The sequence below is a fragment of the Odocoileus virginianus genome, chromosome 22 (assembly GCF_023699985.2).
Source record: "Odocoileus virginianus isolate 20LAN1187 ecotype Illinois chromosome 22, Ovbor_1.2, whole genome shotgun sequence".
Lineage (NCBI taxonomy): Eukaryota > Metazoa > Chordata > Mammalia > Artiodactyla > Cervidae > Odocoileus > Odocoileus virginianus.
Window position 1 is genome coordinate 48089009 of NC_069695.1, and position 26190 is coordinate 48115198.

At 37.6% G+C, this 26190-nt stretch overlaps 1 protein-coding gene across 4 annotated transcripts in view; it reads left to right on the forward strand.

The window, feature by feature from the left end:
• The first annotated feature begins 20078 nt into the window (after window positions 1-20078).
• The window catches only part of CCDC102B (coiled-coil domain containing 102B), a 268638-nt gene continuing 262526 nt past the window's right edge, over window positions 20079-26190 (forward strand). For 2 of the 4 annotated variants that reach the window (XM_070452934.1, XM_070452937.1), the window contains exon 1: window positions 20082-20258. The gene's annotated coding sequence lies outside the window, so the exon portion shown is untranslated. Of the gene's footprint in view, window positions 20259-26190 lie in introns of all 4 variants that reach the window. The other 2 variants (XM_070452938.1, XM_070452936.1) reach the window with 2 other exon arrangements.

Here is a 26190-nt window from a genome sequence, read left to right on the forward strand (position 1 = left end):
AACAACTTTAAATTCTGTTCTCTTCATCTAAAAACCCCAATAGCTGTCATTTAAAAACCTTACTTATCCTTTCATTTTTAATATATTTGACTATATAAGCAGTAATACTCATATTTTGTCACTTAAATAGTCTACTTTATTTTTAATATACAGTATATGCATATTGGACTTCCCTTATGACTCAGCTGGTAAAGAATCTGCCTGCAACGCGGGAGACCTGGGTTCAATCCCTGGGTTGGGAAGATCCCCTGGAGAAGGGAAAGGCTACCCACTCCAGTATTCTGGCCTGGAGAATTCCATGGACTCTGTAGTCCATGGGGTTGCAAACAGTCGGACATGACTGAGTAACTTTGACTTTCACTTTCACTTTCAAGCAGTGCTACTCATATTTTGTCACTTAAATAGTCTACTTTATCTATTTATTTTTAATATATAATATATACATATTTTATAAAATTATATGTATATATTCATATCCTTCGTAGGTAATTTGTAGCATACAATATTTTCTTTTCTGGTTTTTATTTCATTTTTTAAGCACTAGATTCTAGGTGTCACTTTATAGTCATGTATAGAAATGTCCTTTCATTCCTTTTTATAACCGGACAGTACTTTATTGTCTTAATATGCTACTACTTAGCATTCTAGTATTGACACATCTTTGTGCTATTTCCAATCAATGCTTTTAAAATCATTCTTATAATTAATGGCATTGGGTATATGTTTTTTTGTATTTTTACTAGTTTCCCTTCGGTATATATTTATAAAAGGGGCACTGCTGCTGTATGAAAAAATAAAAGGTATCTTTGATTTTGCTACTAGTGTCACGTTCCCTTTGTTATATGTGAACTCAGTTTTTATGTTGTTCCTCTAGAATTAAATCTAGATAAGATTCATGTGTTACATTGGATTGATATGTATTTTATGCCTCTTTTAATCTATATATCTCTGTTCTTTCTTTTTCCCTTGAAAATGTATTTATGGATGTCACCATGTATAGAATTTCATTTTCTTCTCTTCTCTGTATTTCTTATAAACTCACTGGTTGATTGAAAGGTTTGATTTGATTTAGGTCTTCTTTTCTTGTCACGAAGTGCCAAAAACTTCTATACAAAAGGTGTTGGGTATTTTCACGAGGAGATATGTAACAACTAAATGGCTGTCTGTGTGATGTTGTGATGTTGACAGTCACTGATAACAATTTCATGGATTCATTATTAGTGACTCACAGAATGACACTCTAACTCTATTGTAATGTATTTGTGATTATTTATTTACTGCATTCTCCCTGAGTTCTCTTTCTGGAATTAGGATTAGATATATGTTCTATGTCCCCTCATTATCGTGTATATTTGTAACCTCTATTTCATATTCTCCATATCTTATCTCTGGGGCATATTCTAGATTTTCTTTTGATTTTATTTTCAAGTTCACTAACTGTCACCTCAGCTGAGACTAATCTGCTGGTTAACCACTTCCAATGAAGTTTTAAATATTCAGTCATTTAGGTTTGCACTTAGAATGTCTTTTTATTTTAAAACTATGTGGACAACTTTCATAGCTTGCTTTTACTTATATTTTTAAGATATTGACACACTTTGGACATACTTGTTTTGTGTCTGTCTCAGTTGTTCTATGACAGAAGCGCTTGTAGTCATCATTACACTTCATTTTTCCTTCCTGGTTTCATACATCGCATCATGTACCTTTATGCACTGTGCTGTCTGCACACACGTGTGGGTATCCAGATGATTTGCCTTCAAGCTTTGTCTGTGACAGCTGTTTGAAGCCCTAGGAGTATTTTCAAGTCAGAATCATTTTAAAATAGATTCGCTGAGAAGTTTTAGACTAAGCGGGTCATGGGAAGGCTCACAGTAAACTCATACAGGTCCAGTTCTGCTTCCAGATGTTCCGAGGTTATTTCCACCTCTAACATTTAACACAAGTTCAAGAGATGCAGAGGTTAATTGAATGTTTACATCCTGCACAGCCAGCTAATTGATCGTTTACTTTTGTGTCAAAATGATAGCTGTGTGGAGTTACAGCTCAGTGTGACGGTCTATGCTAATGGACCCCCCACCTTGACAGATTCTAGGCTCAAGTTTACTGGTTTTTGGAAAATAATCTCACAATGAAAGCCGACATTACCATTTTATTCCTTGATTTCTAACTTTCACGTCTCATTTGGCCTAATATTTTGCTGGACTGCAAAACATTGTTTCTTTTTACTGTTGTTCATTCGCTCAGTTGTGTCCTAATCTTTGTGACCATATGGACGCCAGCCTTCTCTGTCCTTTACCATCTCCTGGAGCTTGCTCAAACATAGGTCCTCCGAGTCAGTGATGCCATCCAGCCATCTTGCCCTCTGTTGTCCCCTTCTTTTCCTGCCTTCAGTCTTTCCCAGCATCATACCAGCTATTTAAAATCTCATCATTAGTAGTCTTCAGGGGATAGTTAGATCTCCATGCTGCCAGAGAGCACTATTTCATGGTATACGGAAATTTAAAGTAAGCAGGTTACAGAGAGTTTCTTGCCTGGAAGTAAAAAATAAAGAAAAGCTAAGAAAAAGTAAGAAAACAGTTTCCTAAATACATCAAACATGGTTAATCTGATTGTTTGAATCTCTAGGAACAAAAGAAAGCTTCAGGGTTGACAAGCATATTGCTCTGAATTCAATGGAATTTTTTCTTTACTATTTTAAAGAAAAATTCTTATTTGTAAGTTACCATTTGCTGGCATGTTAAAGGTACTAGATTAGAAACTAGAAATGATAGGACTTGTGTGAGGGTCTTATTGTAATTAAACCACGGATGCACATGTTTAACATGGGAGGCAACCCTTTCTGGTAAGAAAGGGACAGATACAATTCATGATATTTGCAGCTATAGTCTAATAGTAGAAAAACAACTTACAGTTTGATGTACTTGAGAATTTTAAGCAACATTTCCCCTCTCCTTATGTGTAACTGTCCTTTAATTAATGACAAAAGTTACCAATTCCCGAGTCCAAAAATCTTTATTTGCCAAAGGAATTTTCTTGATTAATCTTCCACATATAACATCACTAAGCTTTATCTAAGTTTTGCCATTTCCTTTTCATCAACCAATATACTCCTTTGGAGTTCACATTGCATTTTGTATGAATCGGATATCCAAGAGTGGCTTCTTTGGCCTCTGACAGTCTTGGATTTGTAATTGGTAGCCGCTACCGTTTGCTGAGAGATTTCCTCAATTTTAATTCACTCCTCATCAAATGTCAGAGATGAATAGGACTGAGGATGTTATCAGACCAAATCCTTAAAGAAAAAAATACAAAGCAAACAGCAGACAAAAAAAGACCAAGTCACAGTGATGGATTTGAAGAACTTTTTCCGAAGTCATTTACTTAAATGTGTTTATATGTAAAAACCGATCAAATCCCTGATGCATAACTGAAGAAGTAAATCATATACTCATTTGTACTGTTATTGAAAACCTAGTCCTTTTCAAGCAGTGTGCTGGAAATTGGAGATAAAGGGTAAGCAAGACATGGGAACTGCTCTCAAGGAATTCAGAGGCAGAGGAGTGTAACTGTAAAGAGACAGTTTAGACTTCTGGTGAAAACACTTTCTAGTTCTGGCCTTCAGTGCAGCCTTTCCAAATTCATCATTGCAAAGGGGAAAACTCATGGAAGCACCGGAATGAAACAGAAACTGAGAAAATCTTGTGATGGAATTTTGAAGAATCGAAGACAGTTTTATAAGGTAGATACAGTGTGTATGTGAAAAACTGATCTTCAGCATCTGATTTATCCTGAATTTTGATAGGGGTTATTCTGAATAATAAAACGAGGCTGCTTTTCATGTTGCTGTTTAGTGACATACTAAGCATCCAGAGATGCCTAAAGCTCATTCAACATTCAGAAAATTAAGATCATGGCATCTGGCCCCATCACTTTATAGTAAATAGATGGGGGAACAAAAGAAACTGTGACAGACTTTATTTTCTTGAGCTCCAAAATCACTGCAGATGATGACTGCAGCCATGAAATTAAAAGATGCTTGCTCCTTGGAAAAAAAACTATGACCAACCTAGACAGCATATTAAAAGGGAGAGACATTACTTTGCCAACAAAGGCCCATCTAGTCAAAGCTATGGTTTTTCCAGTAGTCACATATGGATGTGAGAGTTGGACTATAAAGAAAGCTGAGTGCCAAGGAATTGATGCTTTTGAACTGTGGTGTTGGAGTAGACTCTGGAGAGTCCCTTGGACTGCAAGGAGATCCAACCAGTCCTTCCTAAAGGAAATCAGTCCTGGGTGTTCATTGGAAGGACTGATGCTGGAGCTGAAACTCCAATACTCTAGCCACTGGATGCAAAGAACTGACTCATTTGAAAAGGCCCTGATGCTGAGAAAGATTGAAGGTGGGAGAAGAAGGGGACGACAGAGGATGAGATGGTTGGATGGCATCACTGACTTGATGGACATGAGTTTGAGCAAGCTTCAGGAGTTGGTGATGGACAGGGAGGCTTGGCATGCTGCAGTCTATGGGGTTGCAAAGAGTTGGACACGACTGACTGACTGAACTGACTGAAGCATCCAGAGAACTGGGCAGTTACTCTTGAGTGTGTTTCTACGATAGTGACAGAAGTTGTTTCCACATACCTTGCCCTCATCCCCGAATAGCTTATTAAACAAAGAATGCAAATGCCAACACATTACTCTGTAGGAAAGTTTTATGTACACACATGTGTTTGTGTCTTTATAGAGGTGTGTGAGCTTGCAGTGTAACAAGAAATTATGAAAAGTATAGTCTTCAACACAAAAGAATCGTAACAGTGTGACAGTGGCAAAGCTACTAGCAGTGCATCTTGGAAATTATATTTTTTCCAAGTACTATGTCAGTAGATTGCTTAAGGTGACTGGAAAGTACGGAGAAAATAATAAATATTTACATTTAAAAATTTTATTTTTCTTAAATTTGTGTTTTCATAGTAGTCTAATAATACACATCATATATTGCCATAGTGGTAGAAATCTATATTTTATAGATTGATTCATATATTGTGGGTTCACATTGAATTTGACTTGTTGGCGATTGCATAATCAAAATGCTTGCAGATGACTAATGTAGAGAAACAGACAATCATGCAGCGAGGGAAGGAAAAAAGCAATAAAAATGTAGCCAACTATACAGATGAGTTATATTAGTAATTCTACAGAGTCTTGCTATTGATTATAAGGAGCTCTGATAACTTATGCATACTTGCTGCCTTTTCTAAAAAAGAAAATGAACTGATTTTCTTTTTTAATAAAACAGCTTTGTTGAGATATAATTCATACTCTGTATAGTTCACTCAGTTAAAATGTATAATTCAGTGGTTTTAGTTGATTCACAGTTGTGCATCCATCATGATCAGTTTTAAAATGTTTTTATCACCTAAGATGAAGGAAAGAAAAAAATTTTGTTCCCTTTACCAGTTCATTTCCCTCCAACCTCACCTGTATGCAAAGTATAGTCTACTTTCTATATGTTTTCCAATTCTAGACATTTCATAGAAATGCAGTCATGCAACATGTCTTTTTCTGTCTTTTTGCTTGACATAACTTTTTCATGCTTCCTCAGTGTTATAGTAGGTACCAGCACTTCTTTATTTTCCTTTGCTAAGTGATATTTCAACAAATAGGTATACCAAATTTTGTTTATACATTTATCAGTCAATGAGAATTTTTTAAATATTTTTGGCTATTATAAACAATGCTGATATGAACATTTGGGTACAAGTTTTTGTGTGGCTGGGAAAGAATGGAAACAGTGAGAGACTTTATTTTCTTTGGCTCCAGAATCCCTGCAGATGGTGACTGCAGCCAAGAAATTAAAAGACACTTGCTCCTTGGAAGAAAGCTATGACCTACCTAGACAACTTTAAAAGAGCAGATATATGACTTTGCTGACAAAGGTCTGTCTAGTCAAAGCTATGGTTTTTCCAGTAGTCATGTATGGATGTGAGAGTTGGACTATAAAGAAAGCTGAGCACCAAAGATTTGATGCTTTTGAACTGTGGTGTTGAAGAAGACTCTTCAGAGTCCCTTGGACTGCAAGGAGATCCAACCAGTCAATCCTAAAAGAAATCAGTTCTGACCATTCATTGTAAGGGCTGATGCTGAAGCTGAGGCTGAAGCTGCAATACTTTGGCCACCTGATGCAAAGAACTGACTCATTTGAAAAGACCCTGATGCTGGGAAAGATTGAAGGCGGGAAGAGAAGGGTCAACAGAGGATGAGATGGTTAGATGGCGTCACTGACTCAATGGACATGAGTTTGAGCAGGCTCCAGGAGTTGGTGAAGGACAGGGAAGCCTGGTGTGCTGCAGTCCATGGGGTCGCAAAGAGTTGGAAATGACTGAGTGACTGAACTGAACTGACTGAGGATTTTATTTCAGCTGCAGATATACCTAGTAATGGAATCGTTAGGTCATATGGAAATTCTGTGTTCAAAATTCTGAGGAACTATCAGATTGTTTTCCAAAGCAGCCACACCATTTCACATTCCTACCAACATGATATGAGGCTCATATTTCTTCACATCCTTGCCAATACCTGTTGTTATATGTCTTTTTCATATTAACTATCTTGGTGGATATAAAGTAGCATCTCCTTATGGCTTTGATTTGCATTTCCTAGTGTCTAAGATGCTGAGCATCTGTCCATGTGTTTTTATCTGTTTGTATATTGTTTTTGACAGAGAAGGCAGTGGCAACCCACTCCAGTACTCTTGCCTGGAAAATCCCAGGGACGGCGGAGCCTGGTGGGCCGCCGTCTATGGGGTCACACAGAGTCAGACACGACTGAAGTGACTTAGCAGCAGCAGCAATGTCTAAGATGCTGAGCATCTTCCCATGTGTTTTTATCAATTTGTATATTGTTTTTGAAGATATATCCAAGTTCTTTGAACATTTATTAATTGGGTTGTCTGTCTCTGTTGTTGACTTGTAAAACTTCTTTATACATCTGGGATGCTTGGTCATTATCACATATTATATGTGATTTACAAATATTTTCTCTTGTACACTGGGTTGTTTTTTATTTTCTTTTACCCTATAGTGTCCTTTCATGAACACAAAATTTTAAATTCAGGCTAAGTTCAATTTATATATTTTGTTATTGCTTATGCTTGATGTCATATTAAAGAAGCCACTGCTAAAATCCATGGAAATGAAGATTTGTCCATTTATTTCTAAGTGTTTTATAGTTTTAACTCTTAAATGTAAGTATTTGGTACATTTTTAGGGGTTTTATTTGTATGTTTGGTGTGAGATAAAGGTCCAATTTCATTTCTTTGCATGTGGATATCTACTTGTCCCAGTCCTGTTGGTTCAACAGATCGCCCTTTCCCCATGTTAGTGCTCTTGACAAAAATCATTGGCCATCGACGTGTAACTTTCTTTTTGGACTCTCAATTCTATTTCACTGATCTATATGTTCATCTTTATTCTAGCACCACATTGTTTTGATAAGGATTGCTTTGTAGTGAATTTTAAAACTGGGAAATATGTGTCTTCCAAATTTATTTTTCTCTTTTCAAAATTATTTGGCTGTTTGAATACTTTGCAATTACATATGAATTTTAGGATTATATTTTCTGCTTCTGCAGGAAAAAAAGGCTGCTGTGATTTTGATTTTATAGTAACTGCATTAAATCTGTAGATCATTTTGAGAAGCATTGCCATTTAACAACATTAAGTCTTCTAATTTTGAGAATGAGATATTCTTTCCATTTATTTATATATTTGTTAATATCTGTCATCAGTTTTTAAATTTTTTTACTGTTTTGACATTAGTGTTTTTTGGTTTTTAGTGTACAGTACTTGCACTTTCTTATTTAAATTTATTATTAGTTTTTTTCTTTTGGATGCTGCTGTAAATGGAATTGTTTTCTTTTTTTTTTTTTGGAATTGTTTTCTTAATATCCTTTCAGATTGTTGCTACTCTACAGAAAAATAAGTGATATTTGTGTTAATCTTGTCCCGTGAAAATTTGCAGAATTTGTTTGTGTGCTCCAACAGTTTTAATATGGTTTCTTTAGGATTTGCTGCTTATAAAACCACTTCACCTATGAATAGAGATATAGTTTGTATCCAATTTTGATGCCTTTCAGTTTCGTTTTCTTGCCTAACTATTTCTGGCTAGGACTTCCAGCACAATATTGAACAGAAGTGGTGAAAGTGAGCATTCTTTCTCATTATATTAGAGAGATAGTAGAGAGAAAATTTTCAGTGTTTTATGATTGAGCTTTATGTTATGTATGGGCTTTTCATGTATGCTATTTATCATGTTGAAGATATTCCTTTTTATTCCTAGTTTACTGAGTGTTTCTATCATAAAAGACTGTTGGATTTTGCAAACTGCTTTTTCTGGTATCTATTGACATGATCATATGTATTTTTTACCATCCTTCTATTATTAGTGGTGTATTACATTGATTGATTTCCATATGTTGAAATTTCTTTGTATTCCTAGAGTATATCTCACTTGCTTATGGTATACAATCTTTTTAATATGTATTAAATTCTAATTTTTAGAATTTTATTCAGGAATTTTTTATTCATACTTATAAAGGACATTGTGCTGCATTTTATTGTGATGTCTTTGTTTGGCTTTGGTATTAGGGTAATGCTAGCTTTCTTGAATCAGGCAGTGTTACCTCTTCTATTTTTGGAAGGGCTTGAGAAGGATTGGTATTAATTCTTCTTTCAATGTTTTTTAAGAATCCATCTTCTGGTCCTGGGCTTTATTTTGTTTGGAGGTCTTTGATGATTCATTGTTCTTTATTTATTATAGATCTGTGAGATATTCTATTGTTTCCTTAGTCAGTTTTGGTAGTTTGGGAATTTATAGGAATCTGTAGATATCATTTAGGCTATCTAATTTGTTGATGTGTAATTGTTCATAGGACTTTCTTACAATCCTTTTAAAATTTGTTTGTTTGGTAGAAATGTCTCCACTTTTTATTTCTATTCCATTAATATCATTCTATTCTTTTCTTTCTCTCTCTTTCTAATTAATCTGACTAAAGGTTGTCAATTATGTTGACCTTTTAAAGAACAGACTTTTGTTCATGCTCCATGTTTGTTTAATCTTCATACTGTTTATCTCTGATCTAATCTTTCTTATATTCTTTCTGCTAGCTTTGGGTTTAGTTTTCTTTTCTTTATAAATTTCCATAAGGAGTAAAGTTATTGATTGGAGCCACAAAGATCTACTCTGTTTCAGTGGGCATTCTCCTGGTTAATTATTTGCTTGGTTACCATAAACCTTTGCCTATCTTCCAGAGTTCCAGTAGGTGGATTCTGACAATTTTAACATGTTGTCAGTGGTTTTTTAACTTCAAAAATTGCCTACCCTACCATTTTGCTGATGTTATTTGAGATAGAAACATTTTGTATTCTCTTGAAATGGACAATTTTGCTGTGCTAATTCATCTATTCTCTATCATAATATGCTCTGAAGAGGCCTGGACCTGTGTCAGAAAAATGACTTTCTGCTAATTACATCAGATGAGGGAGACATAGTTAGTACATTGATGACCTTGCTAAGACACATGCTCTACCAAGAATCAAAGAGAAACTCTACTACATCACTAAAAGTTTTAGGTATACAAGGCAACACCACCATAATAAAGGAAACACAAATTATCTATTGGTCATCTGTAGTGATTAATTAATGATATCATGAATGGTACATAAAAAGATGTCTTCATTACTTATTTGATCATGGAGGTCAAGGATAATAGTCTTATTTGTGCTTACTTGTATTTTCTAATCTCTAAAAAGAAATATCCATTAATTATGTAATAAATGTTTTTGACCAAAACATATTTAAGTACTCAAGAAATTAATATGAGAAAGCTGAGTGGGTGGACAAAAAAATCTGGACATGTAATTTTTCTTTGCTGAAGTCAAGATTCTTTATCTGTAAAATAATGACTTTATTATATTAGTTGTTTTCCAAAGTGCTCCTTAGAGTCTGGGGAGTCTGTGGATGACCTCCAAGGGCCAATGTTGGAGGAAATTAGACTTTCCAAGTGGGCAGCTATCCAAGCCTTCCTCCAAGCATTAATGGAAGAAGTTCCACTTTTGACATACAAGACTTCTGTGTAATATTACTGTATAAAAATACAGTAAGAGTAAAAATATTCTTTAAAAAAAAGACTTTTACTACATTAAAAACATTTTGAAAGCCAGTATGAAAAATAATTTCTTGGGTTAATTCTGTCTATAAACTGTCAAAATACTAAAATATAATTGTTATTTTTTTAAATTGCTAGCAGTGTCACTTGACTTTGACCTGTATAAAGATTTGGGAAATAAATAGAAGGCAAAAGTATCCAGTATGGGTATTTTAAAAGATTTTCATAACAACACTTATTGCCAAGCCTTGTATATTATTTCAGGTAAAGTGATAATATACATTATCACAAAAATTATTTTTAATTAATTATTTTTAGTTAATTTTAATTTTGAGATCTAAGAGATATTATAAATAGAATAGTCCTTGAAGTATTTTGAGTGTTTATAAAAAATCAACAAATAAAAGATTATAAAAACACAAACTTCCTTTATTACAGTTATCTTTTATTAATTTTCTGTTGTGTAACCAGAAAGATAAATTTTCTGGTCTGAATTTTCCTATCTGAACCAGTAACAATGCAATGTCTGCTTGAAGAAGCAATTATAGTCCTATTCTTATACTATCCTACCAAATACATTGTCATCATTGAATTCTCTTGGGAAGATGTTTAATCATGTTTATAGGCACAATTTTAGCATATTTTTATTTTTGAACTTCCAAGATTGGATTAAACTATACATTTTCATTTAACTCATCACCAAATTGTTTCTGTTTTTATTGATTTGGGACCTTTAAAAATTCATGAAAAAATTAACATATACATCTCTGCATACTTATTGTGTAGGAATATACCAAAATAAAATTGCCTAAAAAAATTAAAAAAAAATATGAACCTCAATTCTTTATTTCTTTTCTCCCATAGTTTTCCAAAGTCAGTAGAAATTAGCCTGGGTAATGGGATATATGTATTGAAAACATCAGTGCCTTTATTTGAGTAGCTAGTGGTTCTACATAGTTCATTTTTACTTAAGTTAAACCAATGTTTTTGTTTATCTTTTGCTTCTGTGTTACAGTTTAATACTCTCAGTCATGCTTGATCTTTATCAGAGGTTAATTCCCCTCTGGCAGTTCAGAGTTGCCATTGTAACACTCTAATTTACAATAGCTGGAAATAAAAAAGATTTGAATTCAGCAATAGTGATTTGCCAGAATTAAATAAAATCCTGAGGGACATTTACTCCTTTAAAGTACTTAGAATAAAAAGAATATCATTCACTTTTTTCATGTTTGCTGTATAATCAAATCTATATGATGATGGTGATGATAATGTTACTGTTATTTTTATACCTCCCATTTAATTGAGTGTATGATATATGCTAGGTGCATCCCCGGTGGCTCAGCAGTAAACAATCCACCTACAATGAAGTAGTCGCAGGAGACGCAGGTTCGATCCCTGGGTCAGAAAGATCCTCTAGAGAAGGGCATGGCAACCCACTCCAGTATTCTTGCCTGGAGAATCCCATGGACAGAGGAGCCTGGCAGGCTACAGTCCGTGGGGTCGCTAAGAGTTAGACATGACTGAAGTGACTCAGCACGCATGGGAGCATGCATATGCCAGACTCTGCTGGATTCTGTTTTTGCAGATTCAGAAGAATCCTTACCTCCCGGTGTTGCAGGCGAGGTGTTGGTGTCAGTGGAGTTTGCTGTTGAGGGGATATTTGTTTACCCAGCAGACCTGGTCCCTGAAGGGACCCCCGACAAGGACTTTGTGAGCCTGATTCAGGAGCTTTCCCACTGCGGTATGTGCATGGAGATGAGGAAAGGAAGCTCTAGATACCACAGGCTCTTTACTTTAAGTCTTTTGAGTGGATTATTTCAGTGTACTTCACTACCAGTAGGGTCTCTTTTCTTCATTCTTCAGGGTCTCCAATTTTCCTGAAGTTTTGCCATACTTTTTACACTTTGTTACACTTCACTTGCTGAATGTAAATTGTGCTCTTTCAAGAAAAAATGATTCTTGGCATTATCAGTTTAGATGCATCAAGGAGAAGCTTTTTAGTTTTTGAATATGTGGTCATTCTGGAGTTTAAGTTACCCAAAAATGTTGATTATAACATTGTAAAACTAATTAGAAATGGGTTCCCTGCTGTAAAAATGTCTTCTGTTTTGTTGCTTGGATTCTCAAATTTCTCTATTTGTAGGAGAGGTATTTTCTTATGAGGAATATGATAAATATCACCTGGTTACTGTCTGGTGATGAAAATTACCTGGTGTGTATGATACACAGGTGGTAGCCAGGGAACCTTCAAGTTGGGAAAAGAAACTTTTTCTTTCAGTTGTTTAAATTTTATTCTGGATCTTCACAGTCAATGTTATCAGTTGCGTTATGGTGTTCAGGGCTCGCCTTGGATACAATATTTCTTTTGAAAATGAATTTTCTGTTTATTTTGTGATCTTTTAAATGTTGCACCAATTATGCTTCATGCATTGTTACATCTTCATTTGGTTAATGTAATGTCTAGTTCATTTCCAATAAATACATTGCTGCCTGTTTAAAAAAAATGTCTTCTGTAACATTTAAACATTTTTGTTTTCACTTCCTTTGCATTTGATACCCTAACGTGCACAGATTGCCTGAGGGACTATGTTTGAAAAGTGTGAGCAGAGTGGTGGGGTGTGTGTGTCTGTGTGTGTGTGTGTGTGTCTGTGTCTGTGTGAGAGATAGATTAAGATGCTTAATGAGAGTATCTAATTTCCTGGCTGTTCAATTCATCTCAGTTCAGTCGCTCAGTCGTGTCCGACTCTTTGCGACCCCATGAATCGCAGCACGCCAGGCCTCTCTTTCCATCACCAACTCCCGGAGTTTACTCAAACTCATGTCCATCGAGTCGGTGATGCCATCCAGCCATCTCATCCTCTGTCGTCCCCTTCTCCTCCTGCCCCCAATCCCTCCCAGCATCAGGGTCTTTTCTAATGAGTCAACTCTTCGCATGAGGTGGCCAAAGTATTGGAGTTTCAGCTTCAGCATCAGTCCTTCCAATGAGCACCCAGGACTGATCTCCTTTAGAATGGACTGGTTGGATCTCCTTGCAGTCCAAGGGACTCTCAAGAGTTTTCTCCAACACCAAAGTTCAAAAGCATCAATTTTTCGGCACTCAGCTTTCTTCACAGTCCAACACTCACATCCATACATGACCACTGGAAAAACCATAGCCTTGACTAGATGGACCTTTGTTGGCAAAGGAATGTCTCTGCTTTTTAACATGCTGTCTAGGTTGGTCATAACACACGGGGAAAACAAGGCTGGGAATAGAGAGTCCCCTTACCCACAGCTGAAGCTCCTTATTCGCAGAGCAAAGCCGTGTCTTAGTCTCACCATCCCACTGCTCCATCACTCTAAACAAAGAACCTCCGCCAATAGAATTTTTGCCCATTAGGGGACATTTGGCAATGTCTGGAAACATTCTTGGTCATCACAGTTTGGATGTTTTGCTGGTAACTAATGGGCAGAAGCCAGGGATGCTGCTAAACACCCTACAGTGCATAAGACAGCTCCACATAACAGTTATTTGGTCCAAATGTCCAGACAGTGCTGAGTTTGAGAAATCCTTCCAAAATGTGAAGTACATCACACCGTGATTAATTAAGAGGTTACCAATTGACTTCTACTATGAACTTGATCAAAATCCAATGACTAAATGTTTAATCCTAATTATGTAAAATATATCTGATGATTTAAAAGGAAAGTATCATCTCTGGACCATTGTCTCGTAAGTGAGTATTCCCAAGGACTGTTCAAAGTCTCACAGAGATGAATTTATGATAATTTCACAAAGTCTCACTGAGAAGTTTACAACATGGTTAATACAAGCCCAAGTAATATATCTAATAGCTTTCATTAGGCCTATGAGTTGGGCACCAGAGCAAGATCATGACCATGAAGCTCCCATGCAGAGAAGCAACAAAATAAATGGTATCATCAAACTGATTGTGCTCATATCTGCTTCTTGCTCCTATTTAGAATATAAAAAATTGCTTCAAAATATTTTGAAGACATTGGAATTAAGTCAACAGACTACTTTAAAAAAATAACAAGGGGGATATTTAGGGAGTTTGGGATGGACATATACACACTGCTATATTTAAAATGAATCACCACCAACAACTGTATAGCCCATGGAACTCTGCTCAATGTTATGTGCCAGCCTGGATGGGAGGGGAGTTTGGGAGAGAATGAATACATGTATACATATGGCTGAGTCCCTTCCCTGGTCTCCTAAAACTATCACAACATTGTTTGTTAATCAGCTATACCCCAACAGAAAATAAAAAGTTTAAAAAATAATTAGCACTAATGATAGCTTTAATTATTTAATGTTGGGTCTGTTTCAAGCACTTTATATACAGTGTCCTTTTTTTGCAAGGAAGCCAATTTTGGTTTTGATTGAAATGCACTAGGTGATTTGAAATCAGATTAGAAACGTGTATGCACAAAATCATGGAGCACACTGTCACTCTACAAATACATCCTCCATCAATCAAGAGACAGGCTGGGAAGCCACATCTTTTATTAAACTAACTTGTGCCTACCCACATCCGTCAGTCACATAAATCTGCATGTCAATGTGTGAGACTCACTGCTGAGTTAAAGAAAGTATTGCTTCTCTCTCGTTATTTTAGAAATGGAAATTATTGTCCTGCAGTATCCAGAATTTCTTTACAAGCACAACGTACAATTTGTAATACAAAACCAACTCTATCTGTATTTTTTCAATTGAGGGAAAAGTTAAGGCGAAAGATGTAATAAAAGTAAACCAGATCCCTGATAGAACATATTTTAAAAAGAAGAGGCCCTGGTATCAGACAGACCTCAAAGTCACATCTCTGAGAATGTCAGTCCCTTCATTCATAAAACATTACTGAGGCAATTATATGTTACTTTAGGATAACCTACAAATACTGTTAATGATATTAAAATCATAACAATTAAAAGTTAACAAAACAGCTGAATCCAAGGTCCACAGGAAAATCTTTTCCATTTGTCATACTTTGTCAATATTTCTGTTTTTCTTCCTTGGTCAGTGAGAGGCATACATGTGTAATGTTTGGCACTATTCTTTCAATTATAAAAACAAAAAAAAATTAGGAAAAAATTTTAAATCACCAAACACTAGTTCACTGTTTTAGAGTATATCTTTCTAATTCATTTTCTCTACAAGTTGCCCCATCTTGAGATATCCTCATTAATTTTGTTTTCTTCATTGCTTTTATAGATCATCCATACATTTATTCACCTATCCATTTATACATTCGTTCATTTACTCATTTGCTTATTTTCCTGTTTGCAAAAGATTGGAAGACAAACACAGCGTTGTATTCTTAAGAAATTTACAAGACTTCCTTGGTGATCCAGTGGTGAAGAATCCACCCACCAACACAGGGGTCACGGGTTCGAGCCCTGGTCGGGGAAGATCCCACATGCCCTGGGGAGGCCAAGCCGGTGCCCCACAGCTCTTGAGCCCACGTTCTAGAGCTCCTGCTCTGCAAGGAGAGCAGCCGCCAGGATGAGGAGCCTGCCCGAGGCCGCCAGAATAGATCTTGTGTGCCCGCAGCCACAGGAGTAGATCTTGTTCACCGCAACAGGAGAGAGCCCGTGGGCAGCAACGAAGACCCAGCACAGCCGAAATAAACAAACTGCTTTAAAACATAAAGAAAAAAATAATGTTTTTTAAAAAGACATGCACGGTTCGCTGAGGAAACACATTTGTAAATAAGTCACGAACGCCGCCTTCGGCCGTAGCGTCACCTCTTTCCACGGGAATCGGGAAAGGCCTCGCAGCGACGGTGAGAAGCAGCTGTGAAACCGGGTAAAGGTTGCTGCGGGGGTTTTCAGTTTCGTGGTTTCCTCAGCCTTCCTCGGCTAGGTGATAAGGATCCCCAGGAAAGTCTGTTCTGATGAGGACTTATTCCCCATGGTTCCTGCAGTTAGATGCCGTTACAGCTCTTTATTGGTCTGCAGCTCCCACGCTAATAAAGAGGCCGGAGGAGAAACCTGATGCCAGTGGGTTGACTTCTTCTCCTCCCATCCCCAAAGTCGACGGGAGCCAACCGCGGGCCCAGCTCCTCCTGCCCTTCCCACTGTGACTTCCATCTAAGTCCTGACCCCGGGACCTTACAGTCGGTTAAAGAACGCTTCTCCCGGCTTCCCTGGTGGCTCAGTGGTGAAGAATCCCACTGCTGATGCAGGAGACACAGGTACGATCCCTGATCCAAGAGCTTCGGAGCAGCTAAGCCTCAGCGCCGCAACTGCTGAGCCTGTGCTCTGGAGCCGGCAGCCGCAGACACGGAGCCCCTGGTCCACGGCAAGAAGGCCAGCCCCGGGAAGCCCCTGCTCCCCGAAACCAGGGGCAGTGAAGGCCAGCGCAGCTAAAATTAAATAAACACGTAGGGGGGAAAAGAGAAGACTGCTTCTCCACTTCGAGCCTCCTGTCCTTGTCCACGGAAGGAAGAAGACTAAAGAATGAAGACGCAGCCCCATCAGCAAGACAAAGCTTCCCAAGCGTGTTCATCAGACTCTCACTCGCATCTCACTTGTAAAACTGTAGTGTGGCCAAGTGTGTTCTTCCTGGGAGTCTTGGTAACATAAGGTGTTTTTTTGTTCTGCTGTTTTAGGCTGACCACTGTTGCCCCAGACAGAAATAAAAATTATTTTCGTAGGGAGGAAGTAGAGAAATAATACTGGTGAGCAAATATCAGAATTCACGGGGAAGACCTAACATATAAAGTGAAACTGGAATAAGCACAAAAATCAGCTTTCACTGATGTGTGCTGAGTGCCTTAAGCTATTGTGAGCTGGCCAGCAAATTATGAAAACTCCAAGGCTGAATTTTCTCCTCTTTTTAAATTAGGTGCCTCTTCCTTTTTATGGGATATGAAATGTTAACATAATGGGGTGTGTGTGTGGGTGTGTGTGATAAGTCATAGTGGTACTGCACTCTCTGAACTAAGACAGAGGTGAGGGATAACCTCGTTTCTACGACATTAAAAGGTACCATGCTATCAGTCAACAAAGCATTTGTGAGCTAGGTTTGGCCATAAGGACAAAGCAGGACACCTTCTCCACTCTCTGACCCCAAGGAAAGTAAAGCTGTGTGGAACAAAAGAGCCTTCACTTAACAGTTCCAACTGAGACAGTGCCCTCCATAAACAGATTTTACTGGCTTAATTTACAAATTTGCCAGTAAAAAAAAAACTGATGTGTTAAAACATAAATCTGATTGGTGTGAATTCAAAAGAGCTGGTGGAGATGAAGTAGAGATAGACAAATAGAGATTCTTTCAAGATTTGCTATGAAAGTATGTCGTTATATTCAAAGGGTGAAGAGGAGCGAGGACTCAGGAATAATAAAATTGTTTCTAGCTCGAGAGACTGGATGGTGGCATACAAGACTAAACATTAATCAAGAAAAGTTGCATTCTGGCAAATGTATTTTGAAGAAGGGATTTGATAAGACAGTTAAAAATCATCAGAGATTTCAAGTAGCAGGAGTATAAGAAATAAGCAACTGTAACTCTTACTAAGGGCTTCCTAGGTGGTGGTCATGGTAAAGAACCCACCTGCCAATTCAGGAGATAGAAAAGATGTGGGTTTGATCCCTGGGTCAGGAAGATCCCCTGAAAGAGGGCATGGCAACCCTCTCCAGCATTCTTGCCTGGAGAATCCCATGGACAGAGGAGCCTGGTGGGCTACAGCCCACTGGGTCGCAAAGAGTCAAACACGACTGAAGCGACTTAACACACAGAACATGAACTCTTACTAAAGATGTAGAGGAATAAGTTTGGAGGCAGAGAGATCGTTAGGAAGACACTGCAGTGATCCAGACAGGTTATGATGGTTGCCTGAATCAGGATTGTTGCAGGGGGAAGAGAGAAGACTGGACAGATTACTGAAGTAAAATCAAAAGCAAGTGATGCTGCATTGAATACAGATAGAAGCCAAGGATGACGTCCAGAAGATTTTTTTTTGTTTTTTTTTTTTTTAAGCAAAGTGTAAGACAGGTTGGCATTAGTGAGGCAAACAATGCAGCTAGTCCATGGAAAGATGATGATTTCAGTTTTAAATACCTTGAGGCTATATTGTCATCTTTTCTAGTAGCAGAGTATAGTGTGTTGATGCATATGAGTGTTGGAGACTCAGAAGAGGATTGGATCCAAATGTAAATATTTGAAAATCAGTTAGAAGGAAAGGTGATCATTGAAACCATTAGAATGGGTGCTATTATCCAGAGAGGTAATAGATTTACATGAAGCACACTGAAGGATGTAAGGATGAGGGAAAAGGGACACCCCAGAGAGAGGGGAGAGAAAAGTGAGTGGTCAAAAGGGAGACCAGGAGGATGTGCTGAGATCTGAGAAGTCTTCACATCGGTGCTGTGGTGAACAATATCAAAGGCTACATAGATGCCAAGTAGCATGGAGGCTGAGAGGAGTCTATGAAATTAAAACAAAAAATAGTGCCTTTGTGTGAATGCCTGTGCCTGTGTGTGTGGAGGGACAAGTAGGTGTTTTCAGAGACAGTCACTTTGGCTGAGCTAAAGGGAGTAGCGGGCAGATTAAGTGGACTTCTTGGCTGGAAAGAGGTCTTCCAGCCATCTTACCCTGAAACAGAAGAGAACGCTAACCATAAGGGAACATGACCCACCTGAAAGCAAGATCCATTGGCAAACCTGACACTCACTGAAGAACTGATGGTGTTTAAGATCTCATGGGAAAACCAAGAGGAAAGGAGAGTGCAGTGAGAGAAGGGTATCGTAACTGAGCACATCTTCTGAAAAGACAGGACGAAAGGAAACCTCAGAGGGTTAGTTCCCTTTCTGTGGGGGAGCGGTCACCCCTCCATTGTGTCAGGAAGAATGAAAGGTTGCTCTTCACTGGAAAACAGATGACAGATCTGTTATACAGCTGGGACTTCCCCGATAGCTCAGCAGGTGAAGAAGCTGCCTGCAATCCAGGAGACTCACTGGACGCAAGTTTGATCCCTGAGTCGGGAAGATCCCCTGCAGAAGAAAATGGCAACCCAGTCCAGTATTCTGGCCTGGGAAATCCCATGGACAGAGGGGCCTGGCGAGCTACAGTCCCTGGGGTTGCAAAAAGTTAGACATGACTGAGCAGCTAAGCAGGTTATACAGCCAAGAATATTCCTCTGGATTAAAAAGGGAAGAAGAATGAAATCATTTGAAAACATTAACTCCCTAACTTTCAAATGCTGTTTTCATGCTATTTATTAATATAAGAATACAGTGACTGTGTTTCTTCTGCCCTCTCCTCTGAAAAAATCTTTGGATGTTCTATGCTGTTAATTCAACTAGAAAAACTTTTTTTTTTTCATAGTCTGCCATCACCCATTCATCAGGACACTTCCTGACAGCTGCATCATGTTGCTGGAAGGTCACTCCATTTGTTTTTTTTTTTTTTTCCCCCAGGGCAAGGGTCAGAGAGCTCTCTTTGGGGGCCCAGGAGACTGCAGCTTACAGTTCTTGCCTACACGACTGAAATCAAAGGTTCTGACATACAGTTTCTGTATCTTGATTTCTATACCCAAATAGTTTATTACATATTCTTTTTTTCTTTTGAGGCACAGTCAAATAAAGATCAGATTGAACCAATGATGCTTCCTATTGTTCCTGTCATCTGCATTATAGTCTTTCTTTAAATCTTTTGCAGATAGATTCTTTTTGCTTTGCCAATTTTTCTGTTACTGCTGCAAGTTATGCAAATTGCTATTAAACATTAAACACACTGGTGGATGATGAAGGGGTGAGTGTTTCTCCCTTTATTATGCACAGTAAAATTTCAAATAGGTTGTGTAGAAGCATTGGATTACGGTGCTGAGTTAGGGAACAATAAAACGATTTCCTTTTGGATCTCTCATTTGTGATCCACGGAGGGTGTTGTGGTATTGGTTTTGATAAAACTTCACAACCAATGGGAATCTTCTTCGGGTTAGTGCAGAGTGGCCTTAATGCTGGAAATAATCCTGTTGGCCTAGACCCCAGAGCTATACAGATGAGAAAAGGATGCAGGGAATTCTCCTGTTTACACATGTGTCTGTAACACTGAGCCGCCGGAGCAGCCCAGCCAGCCCAGAGGGTAAGATGCTTAATAACCTTGTGGCTTTTTATTTAATTTTTATATTTTCCTGCTGGGGCAGAACCTGTGTTGTTCTCGGAGAAAAGAAAAAGACAGTTGCTTATAAGATTCAAAACAAAACTACCGTAGGTCTGGGAAACAGAGGGAATGGACGTTTCTTCTTAAAGTAGACGTGATCTCTTCCCTCACTCTTATATTTCCCACGTTGGTGTTATTTCTCCTGGCAGCTTGTGATACATTTCCAGTTTTGTAAAAAAAGAATAACAGTATACTAACAAATCTCAGGTAAGATTTTTCAACTATAAATTTAGACAGTAAGATAATATGTTGATAATAAGACCTTGTCTTGTAGTTCCAAATGAATATGAGTTAGCCAATATGTTTGAAGTAGTTTATATTCTTAGAGTAAAAAATAAAGTAGAATTGCTATGCAAATCCTCCTACGCATGCCTCGTGCATTTAGAATTATTTTCATTTTGCTGGTCCTTGTGCTGAATTCCTGTCACTCTTAGCAGAAAAGTATACTTTAAACTTAGCACTAATATTGATTTCTCTATGTAAGTTACCTGGGTAGTGTGGAGGAGAAGAGACATAAAGTAATACAATTCTGTATAAAATAAAAGGAAGTGGATATTTAGAGAAAGACATTACAGAACTGAAGAAAATATAGCCTCTGGGAAGTATTTGCTTATGTTTTCTGCAAAGATAAATTATGAAATGAAGGTTGAGTGGGCAAAGCTGTTAAATAGAAATAAAAGTAGATACTCTTTTTAAAAAATATAAATGTGTAACACAGCTCTGAAATGCACAGTAATGTTTCTTGATATTCTTGCTTATAGAAGCACTAGTTTTTCTATTTTCTACAATCACTTGGATACATTTTTGCTAATATTTTTATGGGATAGAGTATTGTTACTACTTTTGATTAAATATTTTGTTGTTAATCATTTTATTGTCAAATATCCTCACATATAAATTACTTTCTAATTCTGACTCTTCTCCATAGTTTTACAGAAGCATTAGATTAGAAAGGAATCTTGAAAAGCTAGTGATACAACAGTTGTATAAGTTTTGTGTAATTTTTCAATATTGATTTAAAATATCAATGTGTATTTGAGTATTTGGAAAAATGTTTTATATGAATTGCCTTTCCCCCCAAAACTTTAAAAAGTAGTTTCCTTGGAGATAACATCATTCAGTGGGGTCTCTTTTGAAGCTTTAATGTGTTTTCATTGGATTCAGTATTTGCCTGACACGGGGACATAGCTCATGGTGCTTCACTATGGGTGTAGCCTTGAAATTTATGAAGGTTTCATCTAGTTATTAGAACTATACTCATAATGGAAGTAATTCTTTACAACTGAAAATGATCTCAGGCCACTTCTATTTGGAGAAACATCATCTCGCCTCTACTTGTATTACAAGATCAGTTGAATTCTGCCATAAAGCTAAAACCTTCTGAATCCCCCCTTTTAGCAAGATTTTAGAGACACCTTGAAAGAAGTCTGGATGCCTGAGCTGAGGTTTAAAAAATCAGTGGAACTTCCACAGTGATAAGAGAACAGACTATGTAGGATTTTAATACCTTTAAACCATGAAATTTTTGCACCTTGTTTTATCTCCCTGGATATGTTCCAGTGTCTCCTAGTTTATAGTCTATGGGAACTTGAATAGAATTTGTATCCTAGTGTAGTGTGAAAATTGTATAAACCTTAATTATGTTGAATTGGTTCAGAGTACTTTTCAGGTCTACTGTATCCTTCTACTTTTCTGTCTACTTTTCTTTCTGTTAATTTTTGAGCATTTGATGCTGAAACTCTAATTAAAAATCTTATCTACTTAAACAACTTATTGTAATATATAGTGGAACTACATGTAACTTTGTTCTGTATTTTCCAAGTCTCCTGTAAATCTGCTATCACACTTTCATAATCTAAAAAAGAAAAAAAAAATCAGTGGAACTGGAATAGTTGCTAAAAACCCAAAAGACTCTCCTATGATGTAGAAGTGGTTGGAGCAAAGGGTTTTGAGGCAAAAATTAATATAGAGCCAGGTAGGCTAGGGATGCGTAACCCATCTCACTGGAGCAGAAAAAAAATACACCTCGTGAGTAGTAGACACTGCTCAATAGAAAGAGCAGGACAGAGCTATGGAGCATCTTACAACTCACACATTAATTTTGTCCTTATATATTGTACAGAGATGGCCATTACAAATTTATGAAGATGCAAATTTCTTCTACTCATCCTCTTCTTCCTTCTTCTTCATCATCTTATTCTTCTTAACCATCAGCTTCTTCTTCATCGTTGGAATACTTTCAACATATAAGTATGCTTCTGTGTGCAAGGTAATTACATACATATCTGCAATTTTGACAGCTATGCAATCAAATGAGCTTCATTTTACACCGTATCTTCATGTTATACATGAAGGAATCTGATGTTCAAAAATGTTAGATGATTTCTTTAAAGCCACAGATATAGTAAGTGAAGCAGGATTCCAAACAATGTCTTTGTGGCTCCAGAGCCCTTCCACTCCACTGCACTGGTATTTTAGGAATGTGAATCTGGCAGGAGTTAGCGAGATGGTTGGGAGTAGGCTTTGGGGTAAGTGAGCCCCGAGAGCGGGTGGTGAGACCACAGGCAGATCAATTCCAGCAACTGTAGACCAAGCCAATCACAGCCCCCTCAGGTGACCCGCTCTTGCCTTTGGAATAGAAAGAAGAAGATAAGCAGTCTTTACATTTAAGTTGGCTGTTCTTGTATTCAGCTCTTTTGATTTTCTCTGTTATTTTCTTAAATGTTGTATTCATACTCAAAGAAGATATATTTTGATTTCTCAAAGGAAATTTCATCTCTGATTTTCATCTAATATTACTTATTCACAAATGAAATAAATGAAGTGACTGGAAATGAAATGACATTGGGAACACACAGCCATTCCTTTTTTTTTCTTGATGAGTGCTATGAATGAATGCCTAGGGACCACATCTCCCTAAAATTATGGAGACACAATTATTACTAAAGAAAATTATCCTATAAGTTTTATTTCAGTGGGTGAAGAGCATATATAAAATTCATGCTGCTAATAGATTATTTTGAGAACAGTGTATAGGTAGTAAAAAGAATAGAACCTATTAACAACACTTTCCCCTTTAAATAGCCAAACCTTAAATGTATTATTTTGCTTTTCCTCTAAAGAGCATAGAACTAGTCTCTTCAATAGCATTCATTTTCTTCTTTTCTATTCTTTGGTATTTTTAATGAAATAAAATTATAAAAGTTCCTTATGTTATAATAATGAGTTTTGAATATATATGTATAATTTCTATGATATCATTTTAGAAATGTATTATTTTAGAAACTTGCTATCACTTAAGTAGGCTTTATTGAAGTAATATCTTTTGCCAAGCATCGAGAGAGATATAGTTGAAATGTAAAGATTCATCCTTTTAAACTTTTCATTGTTAAAATAATTTGTCATTTCAAATGCCTTGGTCACTGGCTTTATGATATTATAATTATTTAATTTAATTAAGTAACTAGATCTAGGCTGACTTCCAAGACTATTTCCCAAAGAGGGGATTTTGTATAGCCCCATCCTTTGTGGCCTCACTGATTATATATGGTCATCTGTGATCAACTGTAAATTGAGAATTTGGTTATTAAATAAAAGAAAATTAAATAGGTATTTTATTGGAGAAAATCAGACCATCAAAGAGAAGATGGGTTGGGCTCAAGGCCATTTCACTGAAATCATAGCTTTGCAGAGGATTATTCATCTTTCTGTATGTGTATATATTACCTGGGTGATTTATAGTCAATGGCATTTGCCAAGAATTGCTGTTAGGTGTAACAAAGATATAAAGATATTTGAAATTAAAATTCTGATAGAAGCATTTTTTTGGTATGTGAAGACAGAGATATCCTTAGTATTGGGTAGGAAAAATATGTTCATTGCAGAACTTACAAATGGTCTTTTATCCCAATGCTTGCTTTTAATTTGTAGAATTAAAGTTTCAAAAAAAAACCAGAAGTGAGTCTTTCAGCCACTGACTTATGAACATATGTTTCTAAGATGCAGGAACCATTTAGAAATGTAACAGGAGGTAAAGTGACAATATTTCAATGAAGAGGAGCCTGAAACAACTTTAGTTTTTATGGAAATAGTTCTGAGGGTTTTTCACAGAGTCTTTCATTTCCTCCCTTAGTGAATTTAGGATTATGAAGGCATTATGTCAAAAGTTGAATTTATGATGACTGCCAAAGATCTAATGGCCTTATTATTCAGTGCATATTCATAGATTGCTTTCTTCTGTTTGCTCATCACCTGAAGGAGGTAAAAACATAACTCACATATTGTAAGTGCTCGGGGGATAGTAACCCTTTGTAGCAAAGACGGGGGGTGACAGTGGAAGCACCAGACAACCCCTGGAGTTTTACATAGTTCTGGAAGATTCTGTTTGTAAGCTTTTCCTAGGTAGAAGCTTGAGTAATTGCAGGCGTTGTGCAGATTCAGGTATGCTTCATTCCATCTTTTTAAAAAATTTTTTAAAAAACTTTATTTTTGGCTGCACTGGGTCTTCATCGCTACGTGTGGACTTTCTCTAGTTGCGGCAGGCGGAGGCTGCTCTCTAGCTGCAGTGTGTGGGATCCTCGTTGCAGGGCACAGCTCTAGCGCATTGGCTCAGTAGACCTGGAGCATGCACTCAGTTGCTCTGTGGGGTCTTCCCCGACCAGGGGCCGAAATGTCTCCTGCATTGCAAGATAGACTCTTAGCCACTGGACCACCCTTCATTTCATCCTTAGTTCAGGATCTCCTGGAGGTTAACCTAACAGCAGAACTGACTCGGGCCAAAACCAGACAGCGTAGAGCTGCTTTCATCTCATTCTCAGATGCTGCCCGGGCTTATCTGTTCTATTTACAACGACAGAGACTAAGTCATAAAACTGACGATTGTGAGGACTGAAAACACCGATTGTGGCCACTGTGACTTAATAAATGGATCTAAGGATGCTGACACTGTATGAATCTACTTACCGGCTTCTGAACCTTGGATCAAAGTGAATGTGAAGTTGCTTAGTCGTGTCCGACTCTTTGTGACGCCATGGACCGTAGCCTGCCAGTCTTCTCTCTTAATGAGATTTTCCAGGCCAGAATACTGGAGTGGGTTGCCATTTCCTTTTCCAGGGGATCTTCCCAACCCAGGGATTGAACCCAGGTCTCCTACATTGCGGGCAGACTTTACCATCTGTGCCACAAGGGAAGCTTGGATGTGGGACTACAATAAATTTGACCTATTAGCACAGCTTGATGGGAAAGACCCCAGTATTCATGGAGCCATAAGCAGGACCACTCTCTTACATGTGCAGTGTGAAAAAAAGAGGAATCGGAGATGATCTCTTGGCTTGATCCAAGAAGGTGGAATAATAAAATGTTTGTTGACAGAGGGAGGCCAGGAGGAAGAGTAGTTTAGATTAGAGGGTGGTGTTTAAGAATTTGCTTTTGGATGTGTGAAATTTGAGATGCCAATTAAATATTGAAATGCTGATGTTGTCAGCTGGATACATGAATCAAGAGCTAAAAGAAGATCTCAGGAGGGAGAAATAATTGTGGTACACATCAGGAAGTAGGTGGATTTGAAGGCAAAGGATTGGACGCATTCAGCTAGGCTGATTGCCACTGGGGAAAGAGGAGAGAATTCGAAGGCTCAACACTAGAGCACTTTCACCTCCGGAGTCTGCGACGGGACAGACTCACTAAAGTGGAGTAAGAAGCAGCAATCAGCAAGGTGGGGCTCCCCAGGTGACTCAGCGGTAATGAATCTACCTGCCAGTGCAGGGGAGTGGGTTCGATCCCTGGGTCGGGAAGGTCCCCTGGAGGAGGAAATGACAACCCACTCCAGTATTCTTGCCTGAAAAAACCCCCATGG